Consider the following 11328-nt stretch of genomic DNA (forward strand, 5'->3'; position numbering starts at 1 on the left):
TCCACGGTTTAAAAAAACAAAAACACAATTCCAGTCGTTTTGCCATTTGTATTTCTTACCTAGAACCACGCGCTGCGGTGTCGTGATGGCACTCGGTGTTGGTGGTTGAGTTGGTGTCGATTCTTCGGCTGGGGTCCGTTCTGGATTCGATGACGAAGTGGACGGAACACTGCCATCACGCGTTGTTCGGGAATGTTCCTCCTCACGAGTCCCAATGTAATCATCTAGAACAGCAAAATGACTTGTTAATTCCACAAACTACTGCAGCACAATACTAAATAGCAACAACAACTATAGAAAAGAAAAACTGAACGTAAACAATGGCACATATGGTGTTAGCAAACAATAGCTCTAGCTAAGGCTATCTGCCTAGGCTATCTGCCTTAGCTAGCTATGTAGCTCTTTGGGGCTCCATAAAAGCACGGGTTGTCGAACATTAATGTAAGGATAAAATAGACTTCTTTGTTAGAAGTGAGCGTACCTTGCAGGGACTCCAGTAAAGCCGTTCCGTTTTCCCTACATCGCAGGAAAGTCCTCGAAAATCCGCGCTCGGACATCTGTGCAGAGACATCCTGGAACACTTTCACATTTCGCGTTGTTCCGTCGAGCTCCCGCTGGATTTTATCATCCCCAATGAGATGTAGGAACGTCGTCACCTCCTCGGTCGACCACGGTGTGCTTTTCTTCGACGTTGCCATTTTTGTAGCTCCTCCGTTTACAAAATGCTGCAAGCTTGCTTCTTGATATATATGTGACGCGAGGGATGATCTCGCGCGCGATCTTGTGACGATTCTCTCTGACCAATCAGCAGTCGAGTGTTGACGTCACAGCCCTGGCCTGGTCTGATAGAACCACGATTTTATGGGGCCGGAAAAAGAGAGAAAAAGTACCCGCTAGCCGGTACTAGGCTATATGGAAATGCAACCAAAAACTGGCCTGGCCGCTTGAGGACGGTCCAGGACGCTTAAACGGGGCTACCCGCTGCAGTGGAAATGCGCCATAATACACCCTATGCATAACACGTTTCTCAGACATGTTTCCTGTTACAGCCCAATGAGGTAATGAGTACAACAGTTTTTCTTACAATGCATTTTATTGATATGTATATACAACATTTCTCCAAGCAGAGAATAATAAAAGGAAGGACACACTATATCAAGTAAAATTAAAATAAAACATACTTTAACGAAAAAGTATCAAAAATAAATAAAAACTCTTCCTAATGCTGCCATTAAGGGCAGGGAACACTAACACTATCGCACATATAGTGTTCTAAATCTGCCTACCTTCCCTGCACTTTTGTGTATAAAAGCTGAACAAAGTAGATAATGAAGTACTTTGTTTTAGTAGATTTCGTTAACCCCCTGAGGCAGTCCAAAAAACTAAGAATCTGTCTCTTAACCCACCACCCCCGAGAGCCATAACATACTCAACTCCCTACAGCAGCTCGGGTGTGAACTCCCAACAGAATGTCAGTCACTGCGTAACACTTTTTTAGTTTTGGTCGATGTGAGTGCTCGTATATCCTGAAATCGTTTTAAATGTTGCCAGTTTTTGAATGATTTTAATAGTTTGTTTTACTTCGCATATTGACTGGCTAATGTGCCATTTTATTTGTGTTTTACAGCTGTATTTGTCTGCCTTTCATGTCTGTGTTTTATATGTTGTAACTTTGTACATGCTGCCCTTCTTGGCCAGGTCACTCTTGGAAAAGAGATTTTAATCTCAATGAGTTTTTTTACCTGTTAAATAAAGAATATATATATATATATTAGTGACACTCTGCAGATTTGTGTGTAATTCACTCACAAAGGAACTGTAAGATACACTTTAATGGATGCAAACCTATAGTTAATAAAAGTAATTATACATTAGTTCACACTCCTACAACTAAAGGAACTGTAAGATACACTTTTTATGTATGCAAAACCTGTCATTTTGGAGAAACCATCTCGAGTGAGTTATAATTTGAAAGTACACAAACTGGGGGGGGGGTATATCCCCCTTCCTTCAGACTTCCTTACAGAGCCCCTCCTCCAACACACATGACCAGAAAGAGGCTATACTCTGAACCCATCCCCCGATGCTGCATTCGTTTCTTGACTGGCGCTTCAGACGGTTGACTTGGTAAGCTGAATTGTCTGTCTTTTTTAAATTTAGTTTTGAGCATATCTCTATATGGTCGTAGCCTAGTCATTTATACAGAGGTTTTCATCAGTGTGAAATTACACATCAAAGGGAAGGCATCAAAGGCTAATTAGATTAGACAACAAAGGGCTCTGAGGGGCAGGGGTCAAAGAGACTATCTTATTCAATACATCAAAAGACCTATACAGCCTGGGGCTAATCTAATTGCGGGGCAATTACTCCACTCTCGGGGTCAGGGGTCAGATACCTTAATCAATACAACAAAAGACCTATACACAAAGGGGTGCCTGGGGCTAATCTAATTGCGGGGCAATTACTCCACTCTCGGGGTCAGGGGTCAAATACCTTAACTATCTTAATTGATACAATAAAATACCTATACACAAAGGGGGTGCCTGGGGCTAATCTAATTGCGGGGCAATTACTCCACTCTTGGGGTCAGGGGTCAAATACCTTAACTATCTTAATTGATACAACAAAAGAATCACGCCGGGGGGCTTTCACGCCAATCTAACATCAAAGAATGGGAGGCGGGACATGGGAGGCGGGACTTAGCTCATTTGCATAAGTAAGGAGAGGTGTGACCTGTCACACCACCTCTCACTTTTTTGACGAAAGGAACATCATTAATACTACTCATTTTCATTGTTCTGAATGAGAGATAAACCTGTTACATGTGAACGTTTTGTTGAAGAACCGTAACAGATATCGGTGAAATTTCAAAGCGTGATGCATGTCAAGGAACGTGAGCATCTGAATTGTACTTTTTGTGTACTTTCGGGTTAATAATGTGGCCTTTTTGATTAGATTATCTAAAGGTGTGCGGCTACTTTGGTGGGGAAAGGTGAGGCTGAACTTGCAATGGAGTTTAATGGAGACAGTTTTTATCACTTTCGAGATGTTTTCCTACGTTTGTCATGAAAAAGTATGTCCCCCAATCTTCACTTATATATCACCGGTCCATGCCTCAACAGCTCTACGACAAATCTGAGATCCCACCATACGCCGTTTCCATGGAAACGCATCCCTCGCCATAAAACATGATGTCGCTCTAACTCCTATGAAAATGTTCAAAAAGTGCTCAAACTTCACATGTGTGCTAACAGTCCAGCAGTGAAGACATATACGGGACAGTTTTGAGATTTATTCAAATGCCGTTGCCATGGCAACACAATGCTCACCATGAAACACGGTTTTCTCACAACTTCAGTTCAAATGCTCCAAACGCCCCAAAACTTCACAGGTTTGGTAACGATGCAGCCATCAACGCATCTAAGCGTATTATGGGATATCATCAAATGACGTTGGCATGGCGACAGATCATTCACCATCAAGTTAGTTCAAAAGTTTGCAGTTCAAATATTCTGCTGCTTTTCCAAGCCTTTTTACTTTCTTTTCTTCTCTCATCACACATCATTCAAGCCCCCTGTGTTCATTTATCATTTAAATCTAAATTCTTCACTTTCTTCTTACACATTACATTTCAGCATAGCAGTTTAGCGTCAGATTTTCAGCATAAAGCATTCCCACTAGCAATTTCTTCAGGAATTGCATTATCTAGTTTGTTGTCTGCTCTTGTGCGTACTGAATACTATGGAAGACCATTGTCTCTGTGTTAGCTGATTACTTTGTAGAATTATGTTGAGTATTAAACAATTGCGTGAGTGTGAGGGTATTAAAATAAATTGGTCACTAAGTCAGATATGTGCAACTATATTTTACTTTTTGTTTTAAAACGTTTTTTATAAATTATTATGGGATTCAGCTGTAAGAGACATGTCAACTTGATGCTCTGCTCACGGATGACTCGATGAGCATAACAAACTGTTAAGATGATGACCTTGTATGTGTGTATATATTTTTTTCTTTGTAGGGGTCTGCCCCCAAAAAACAGTTTTAAGTCCTGAGAAAGTCAAAGAAGACGGTGTGTAAAACTACACTGCCCAGCCAAAAAAAAGTAACCACTTTGATTTAACTAGGCCTGTAGGTAAGGACTTTCCACTGGATAATAACTTACTGCAGCGATGTATATGTTTTAGCTGAATACACGTTTTTTTAACCCTAACTGATGCAGTTAGTCAGTTATTTAATGTTTGTTCTTTCTGATGTAAAGTCAAGTTTGTAACTGTTGCAGTAAAGTCGTGGGGCGCTGAACTGTTCCTTTGAATCTTTTGAATTTTGATACATGATATAATTACTTGTCTTTCAAATTTGAAGGAGGGTGAGCATCAGGCCCGGTTCCAGAACAAAATGACTCAGGGTGCATCTGAGATTAGAGAGGGTGCAGTGGTAAAGTGCTATTTTTATAAGTGGGGAGTGGACCTAACACCCTCTAGGGGGGTCCTCACCTCTTTTAGGAGGGTCCTCACCTCCTCTAGGTCGGTCCGGGGGCATGCTCCCCCGGGAAGAATTTTTTTAAATGTTGAAGTTAAAAGCATCAATCTCGTGCACTTTGAGAGCAACATGAAGAGATGGATCTATGTGCTCTTTGCTTGATTCATGCCTTCCCAGTCCCTTATCACGTAGCCTATAAGAGCATGGCGCCAGTTGTTGTAGCCAGTTGTGGTGAAGGCATCTGACTTACTTGAACCGAAATGTCTACATGCATAGCAGAAGATGGCATCTTTTTTACATGAATATTCCAGCCAATCTCTGTTTTGAAACCATTACCTGCAAAATGAGCGCCTCACCCCACTGTACAGGCGAGTTGGGTACTTTTTTAAATATACCTGGGCAGGCTCTGTTTTGCCGAGGTCCTCTGGCACTTGCCGGCCGCTGTGGGGTGGCGGTGTTTGGGGCAACGTAGACGGCTGCGGCTGCTCCGCCTCCGTGGGCGAGGCGGGCAAAGCCAGCGAGTTGGGCGTTAGTGTCCACGACAGTGGCCGCGGGTAACGTAATGTCCCCATGATCTGAACTGTTATTACCTGCAGTAGATGTAGTGTTACTGCTGGCGATAAGGGCTGGTTGTTTTAACCATTTTCTGAGTTCCATCACTGACTGCTGTGTAAGCACCTTGCAGATGACGAACGCGCAGCGGCACAGGTCACGCACACCTGACAAAATAATGTTACTTACCGTTAAAATTGACCAAATAAATGCAGACAATGTAATTTAACCACAATTACAATTTATTTTATTTCAACTAAATTCTTCTTATTATTATTATTATTATTATTATTATTATTACTACTATTATTTTTATTATTATTATTATTATTATTATTATTATTATTATTATGTAATATCTTTCACTTTTTTTATGTATTTTTTTTCACTTTTTTTCTTTCTTTCACCTTTCATTTTTCAAATTAGGGTGCATAACGACTCAACTGAGGGTGCAGTGCACCCTTATGCACCCCCGTAGAACCGGGCCTGAGCATGTCACGGTCCAAACTCTGTTCCTGTTTCTTCCCCTGTGTGTGGAGAGGGTGTGGTTTCCCTTGCAGGCAGCAACCTGATTGCTCTCACCTGGCCGTCCGACTCAGCTGTCCCTCATCATCTAATCAGGACACAGCTTATCTACTCCAGTCTCCCAGCAACTCACCACCAGGATAGGGGGTCTCTGCTCAACAACTTCATTTAAAAAGTGCAAAAAACAGGGACCTTCACCAGGACCAGGATTCGAGTGCTTGGACGTGAGAGCGAGATTGAGAGCAGCTGGTGGAATGGCGTCTTTGAGTCCTGGAGAGGAGGGTATGGAAAGTGCATCTGAAGGAGAAGGAGGATGGAATGAAGTAAGGAAAAATAATTCAAGAAAGAAGATAGACATGTCAAGTGACAGTCTTAGTGAGTCTGATTCACAGAATGAGTTGAAGAGAGTAAATAAAAAGATTGAGAATGAAGAGTGGAAAGTGATTGTGGAGTTTGGTGAGCAATCCGCAGGTAAGCTACATCCAGTGGCCCTGACTAAAGCAATTCACAAAGAAATTGGATCGATAAAGCAAGCAAGATTTCTGAGCAAAGGATGGATGTTGATTGAATTGATGAATGCAAAACAACAGGAAAAGTTACTGAAAATGAAGACCCTGAATGAAGTTCGAATTAAATGCCATGTTCCTGGTGCAAATCGGAAAATACTTGGAGTTATCAGTGGAGTTCCCATAGAAATCGGCATAGAAGAGCTCAAGAAAGAAATTAAAGGGGGGAAAGTGTCTGTAGTTAAGTGTCTTCCTACTAGGTATCAGGGTAAGATAGTGGATAGTTTGTCTGTTCTTCTTCAGTTTGAAGAAACAATTCAATAGAAGATAATGATCGTTTGCATGAGCTTTCCAGTAAGAGAATTCATCCCTAAACCTCTGCGGTGCTTTAAATGCCTTTTGGTTTGGGCATGTGGCAGACAAGTGCAAAGCAACTAAGCCCAGGGCTGCAGTCGGATAGTTTAAAAATCAGCTCCTAAGTTCTAACCCTATCGTCTATTCCTTGACCTCTGAGTGAACCGTCACGGGGTTAAGGGATAGTGGATAGGAGAATTCAAAAGGACTTAGGAGAAGAGACTGCGGTACTTTAGAGAATCCGAATGCACTTTCACTATCCGACGTGTTTATGATGCGCCAGCGGACGTCCTGAATGTGCGTCTGCTGCTGTGGGGAAACTATGGAAACCACAGTTTTCTATACAGCGGACTACAACATGGATGTTTAATAAGAACGAGGGACTACTGTAAACTCATCTAGAGACTCTGCACCGTGCTCTGAAGCTGCTGCTTTGCTTTATGAACGTGGACAACAGAGAAACATATTCTTCATGACCAAAGTTGGAATTGAAATAAAAAAGGAAAGTGAAACTTATGCTCGTCCCTCTCTCCCTCCGGTCCACATTAATACAAATGATCCCAATACGTATGATTGTATGAACTAAAGATCTTAAAATCAATACAGATGTATTTATTATAAACGTTAGTCCTTAACATCTATCACTGTGTATATCACCATTCAAACATCTTTTAAAAGTTGAACAAACCCCACACAGCTCAGTAAAGACTGAGATGTTGACTTTATTTGATAATTTCAGTGAAAACTAACGTTCATATTTCTCTTTTTGATTATAATACTGATGAACGTTCAAAACAAAGCACTTTGGCAACTTACCACCTACGTTTTAAAATGCTTAATAAGCACCGTAACTTTCATGATATCATTTCTCGGTCATAATTGGTTGTTTCCGTGAACGGCCGACTGTTGAGTGACGGCAAATGCTGCGGCTGCAAGGCATTGTGGGGCAGCATTTTCGCTTCTCCTGTCGGTTAGGGAGGTCCAGTGGTTCCTAAGCTAAAGGAGGTTATAAAGGAAGTTTGAAACCTCCTTTCCTATCATTCTCATCATTCTAGAGAATTCGAACGGCACTTATCATGGCTGCCACTGAGGGACTGAGGGTCATTTCACTCCTTTAGGAAGGTTCCTAAGCTAAATGGAATATTCGACTTCAGCCCAGGTGTCCAACATGTGCGGGGGAACATGAATATGGTAGTTGTGCTGCAGGTGCTAAGGTGAAATGTTGTAACTGTGGTGGGGAACATAGTGCTGCGTATCAGGGCTGCGAAGTGCCGAAAAAGGCCAAGGAGGTGCAGAGATACAAAGTGCAAAATAAAGGCTCATATGCTGAAGCAACAGAAAAGGTTTCACTAGATAGGAAATCCCAAGTAGGAGCAAGTATATTCTCTTCAAAAGACTTTCCCAAACTCCCACAGGCAAAGGAAAGCTCCACAAAGTGTTCACATAAATGTGTGATAGGAGAGGATGCATTGATTGTGAATAAGTACACATTTGTGGCCTTTATTGGAAAAGTGATGAATGTTGCTTTGAAACAAACAAAAAAGAGGTCAAGACTGAAAACAATAGTAGAAGCAGCAGGTGCATTTTTGGGGATAAAGGATATAACCGTTGAAATGATCAGTGGCGTTTCTATGGCCCTTTCTCATTTCCTCGACTCCTCGACTCCTCTGTCCTCCGGTAGTGACCCGGAAATGAATTTTAGCGCGCCATGTTGAAGGACATCTCATTTCTCTAAATGCACGTCGAGGACCGAGCATCGAGCATCGAGGAGCCTCTCTGGAGGAGCTATAATTGAGGATACACTGATGGCTCCTCCACGGCTCCTTCGCGGATGCATTTCCGGGAACAGAGATGTTTCAAAGAGTCGTGACGCACGGCCGGACTTATCTCAGCCAATGACAGCTCTGCATGCATCCCCTGGATATTATTTTAGAAACTGCTTTCATCGCGACGCGATGTTTACAGAGAGAACAGCTGTGAGGTCCTTGCAGAAAGCAGAGCAGTGTGTATAATATATATCACTCTATAACAGGCCTACTCTCTTTATTTGCTTTAGTTTAGTAGATATCTACAAACAAAGAGTCGATATTTTTCTAAAACCATTCAGTGCTTCACATAATAAAATACACAACAGCTGTAGCCTGATTATGTGTAGGTGTGTGTGGTACAGTGTGTGTGTGTGTGTAGATGCAGCGGACAGACAGGTCTCAGTTGGTTTGGTGTCCTCTGCTTAACTTGTAATACTTGTAAATAAAACTTTTGGCCCGTAATTAGTGCGAATGCTGTATACAGCATTCCACTATAGTACTTCAAAACTTTATTAGTGCGAATGCTGTATACAGCATTCCACTATAGTGCTTCAAAAAAACTTTATTAGTGCGAATGCTGTTTACAGCATTCCACTATAGTGCTTCAAAAAAACTTTATTCTTCCTCTTATTATTATTATTTCAGCCAATATTTTGGCTCTCCATAACTTCAGCTTATTTTCAGCTACAGAAACCATTCAAATATTAAACTATTCAGCCTGTTCAGGAATCGATGGGAAACCTTCAACTTTTTCAAAATATTTTATACTTTTTGAAATATTCAGCTTTTTAAACTCTTTTTTTAACATTGAAATCAATGGGAAGAGCCTTCAAATCAGCCAATACTTTAGCTCTCCATAACTTCAGCTTACTTTCAGCTACAGAAACCATTCAAATATTAAACTATTCAGCCTGTTCAGGAATCGATGGGAAACCTTCAACTTTTTCAAAATATTTTATACTTTTTGAAATATTCAGCTTTTTAAACTATTTTTGTAACATTGAAGTCAATGGGAGATGCCTTCAAATCCACTTTTCCTACACTTTGCGCCAAATGCATCTTCTTCCACATAATTTCAGCCAGACACTTCATTCCAACTTTCAAATGATCACAATACCTTCAGCTATAAAACTTGTATAAAATAATTTTGATATCTTTTCAACTTTTTGAGATATTGGACTTAGTTTGGAGCTTGGTAGAGAGGCCTTTTCCAGATTTTAACATTACATGGAGCCGCTCATTAACTCTAGAGTGCTTTGATCTCAAAACAGAGTGCAGCGGTGCCTGAAATTCTCCCCCAAAAATCTTTTAAACTTGCCATAATTCCCAAACCCTACACTCCTCAGACATATTTTTTCATGGAAAACGTAGGAAAACCTCTCCTAGCTTGGAAAATAAGAAAACATTAAGAAAATATATTAAACAAAATGCCTCTTGAGGGCATGAAGAGAGAAAAAGTCCAGCTAGCTCCCAATTGATTGCCATGTTAAATTGTTCCGGATCTTTCTTCAGAGCAGGGAGAAGTACACTTTAGACAAACTGCTCCCATCTCCACATTCTACACACAAAACCCAAGAAAACAACATATTTCAGTTCATTGGGGTTCCCTGATGCTCAGGGTCTGGTCACTTTTTTTTATAGGAGCCATAGTTTTTGAACGGGTGGCAAAATTGTCAGATATACTCCTCAATGCATTCTTATGGGACTCAGTGCTGCAGATGGTTGTCATGGTGTTGATGTTGGCAGATTGGAGCCACACACACGTGAGTGACATAATCCAATCAGAGCAGACACCATGGAACCCTCTGATCTCTGGGTTTACACACACAGGTGTTTGTAAACATTCAATCACTACTACTTACATTTGATATCTTTATGTAACTCCTTCAGCCTAATTTCAGCTGCAGGAACCATTCAAATATCAAACTATTCAGCCTTTTCAACACATGATGGGAAACTTTCAACTTTTTCAAAATATGTTATACTTTTTAAAATATTCAGCTTTTTAAAGACTCTCTCTCACATACATGCACTCTCTCTCTCTCTCTCTCTCTCTCTCTCTCTCTCTCTCTCTCTCTCTCACACACACATACACAGACACACTCTCTCTCTCTATCTCTCTCACACACAGACACACTCTCTCTTTCACACGGACACAGACACACACTCTCTCTCTCACACACATACACACACATATACTAACACACTCTCTCTCTCTCTCTCACACACACACACACACAGACACACACTCTTTCACACAGACACAGACACACACTCTCTCTCCCTCTCTCTCTCACACAGACACACACTCTCTCTCACACACTAACTTCACTCTCTCTCACACACTCACTCACTCACTCACTCACTCACTCACTCTCACACACACTCTCTCTCTCACACACAGACACACACTCTCTCTCTCTACCACACACACTGAACAGCTATCTACCACACACACTGAATTTCTCTCGCTCTCTCTCTGCATTTGGTAAATGGTCTTAAGTCGTCATCATATTAAACTTTGATCTCTGGGTTTACACCACACACAGGTGTTTGTACACATTCATTCACTACTACTTATCTCTTATATCTAAGTCCTTCAGCCTAATTTCAGCTATAAACCATTCAACTATTACATTATTCAGCTATTTCAGGACATTGGGGCTATACACGTAGTTGTTTACACCTTTTTTTTAAACCTTTTCTTTTAAATATTAAGCTTTTTCTGCATTTTTTGGCTAAAAGCAGCTACTATTCAGCTAATAACATATTCAGCTTTTTCTGCATTTTCAGCTAAATTCAGCCATAAATGTTCACAGTTTCCAGCATTCGCACGCATTTTCTGCAAGAAATCCATTTTCTAGTTAGTGCGAATGCTGTATACAGCATTCCACTATAGTACTTCAAAACTTTATTCTTCCTCTTATTTCAGCCAATACTTTGGCTCTCCATAACTTCAGCTTATTTTCAGCTACAGAAACCATTCAAATATTAAACTATTCAGCCTGTTCAGGAATCGATGGGAAATCTTCAACTTTTTCAAAATATTTTATACTTTTTGAAATATTCAGCTTTTTAAACTCTTTTTTTAACATTGAAGT

Source organism: Pseudochaenichthys georgianus, chromosome 24, assembly GCF_902827115.2.
Source record: "Pseudochaenichthys georgianus chromosome 24, fPseGeo1.2, whole genome shotgun sequence".
Lineage (NCBI taxonomy): Eukaryota > Metazoa > Chordata > Actinopteri > Perciformes > Channichthyidae > Pseudochaenichthys > Pseudochaenichthys georgianus.